At 24.6% G+C, this 2,500-nt stretch overlaps 1 protein-coding gene across 4 annotated transcripts in view; it reads right to left on the bottom strand.

Moving 5' to 3' along the window:
- The window catches only part of LOC125036903 (Kv channel-interacting protein 1-like), a 611,228-nt gene that overhangs the window by 464,950 nt on the left and 143,778 nt on the right, over nucleotides 1-2,500 (bottom strand). The gene's annotated exons all lie outside the window — the stretch shown is intronic.

The raw sequence follows: 2,500 nt of genomic DNA, 5'->3' as shown, positions 1-2,500 counted from the left end.
GTATTTTCTCTTCCCTCTTTTCTTTCTTTTAGTTACTTTAGCTGGTCCTTAATGTAAGTTTTTTTTTTTTTTTTTTTTTTTTTTTTTTATTGTTGCTGGCACAGTCATCATTAGCTTTACGATCATCATTACTATTACAACTGTTTTCATTATTATTATTTTTATTATCTTATAATCATTATCATTATTGTTTTCACTTTTATTGTTGCCACTACCATTTTTATAATTGGAATTGTTATCAATATAATTATCATTATCATCATTATCATCATCAATTGTGTTATTGTTTTTATTATTGTTACTATTATGATTGCTATCATTATCATCATAAATATTTCGTTGCTATTATCATTTTTCGTATCATCATTGTTGCTTTCTTCAATAGAGAATAAGAGAAGAAGAAAAAGAGGTATAAGTAGATGAAGAAAAAGAAGAGAAATAAAGAGAGATAGAATAGGAAGAAGATGAAAGAAAAAAAGAAAAAGAAAAAGAAGAAAGAATAGGAGATGAAGAATAAAAGGGGAAAGAAGTAAAGAAGAAAGAGAAAATAGAAAAGATGAAAAAAAATATAATAAAACAAGGAAATAAAAAAGTGGAATCAAAAGGGAGAAGGAAAAAAACAGGAAAAGAAAAGTAAAGAAAAAAAACAAAAAAATTAAAAAATAGGGAAAGGAAGGAGACGAGAACTTAAATATAACACAAGATTTATGAAGGCGATGGCGAGCGGCGGTACCAACCTTAACGGAGATAAGGAAGCGAAAAAGAGGGAGGTATAGAGGAGGAGGATAAGGGGGAGGTGCCGGGGGGGGGGGGGATTATGTGTATGCGTGTGTGTGTGTGTGTGTGTGTGCGTGCGTGTGTGTGTGTGTGCGTGCGTGTACGTGTGTGCGTGGCGTGCTTGCTTGCGTGTGCTTGTGCGCGTGTGTGTGTTTGTAATTTGTGTTCAATTAGATTTTGTCATAATTGCCATTATCCTCTGTGTTTGACATTATCATGATCATTATTATCTCTATAATCATTTTTATTGTTATTGTCCACATCTTTTGATAAGCAGGAATGGAGGAGACTATCCAAAAATAGCGACTCCGTACAAAGACGGGATTGAGCTAAAGCTGAAGATTATTATCAGCATTATTATCATTATCACTCTTATTATTTTTGTTGTTATCATTATCACCCTTATTATTAATATTTTCCCTTTGTTTATTATCATTAGTATCATTATCATTCTCATTATTACTATTATTACCATCATTATCATTATCATTATTATTTTTTGTATTATTACTAGTATCATTAATATTGTTATTATCATTATTACTACTATTATTATCATTATTACTACTATTATTATCATTATTATTATTATTATTATTATCATCATCATCATTACTATCATTATTATTATCATTACTATTGTTTGTTATTATTATCATTATTTTCACTATTATTACCATTATCATTAGTGTTATTATCGTCATTTTAAGATTATTTTTGTTATTATCATCATGGTTATTATCATCATCTTTATCATCCATATCATTATTGTCATTATCAGTATCATTATCATTAATATCATTATCATTATCCTTGTCATCTGCATCATCATCAGTTCTATTACTGCTATCAATACCATTTTCATTATCATAATATTAATGTTGTTATTATCATTACTATTACCACTACTATCATCATTATCATTATTAATATAGCTTTAGCTGTTCTTTCATATTATTATTGTCCTCCTTATTAGTAATAAAAACATGTCATTAACATGATTATGTATTATCTGCATTATTCATCACCAATAAGTAGATTAGTGAAAGCAAGTTAGAAATATGGAAGCGACAAAGAAACATCTGCTTATATAATTTAGTATCAAACGTTCCTTGTGTTCTGTTCTTTATAGTAGGTGCGGGCGACAAGCAACAATATTTTTATAGTCTGTTCTCCAACACCTGCTATATTTATATCTCATATATTATTAGATCACACACACACACACACACACACACACATGTAAATATACATGTGTGTATGTATGTATGTATGTATGTGTATATATATATATATATATATATATATACTTATTTATTTATTTATTTATTTATTTATACACACACATATTTGTGTATATATATATATATATATATATATATATATATATATATATATATATACCTATATGTGTGTGTATATATATATATATATATATATATATATATATATATATATATATATATATATATACATATATATATATATATATATATATATATATATATATATATATATATATATATATACCTATATGTGTGTATATATATATATATATATATATATATATATATATATATATATATATACATATATATATATATATATATATATATATATATATATATATATATATATATACCTATATGTGTGTGTATATATATATATATATATATATATATATATATATATATATATATATATATATATATATATATATATA

The sequence above is a fragment of the Penaeus chinensis genome, chromosome 22 (assembly GCF_019202785.1).
Source record: "Penaeus chinensis breed Huanghai No. 1 chromosome 22, ASM1920278v2, whole genome shotgun sequence".
NCBI lineage: Eukaryota > Metazoa > Arthropoda > Malacostraca > Decapoda > Penaeidae > Penaeus > Penaeus chinensis.
The sequence above is the reverse complement of the archived record's forward strand: the minus strand, read 5'-3'. Positions and strand labels throughout refer to the sequence as shown.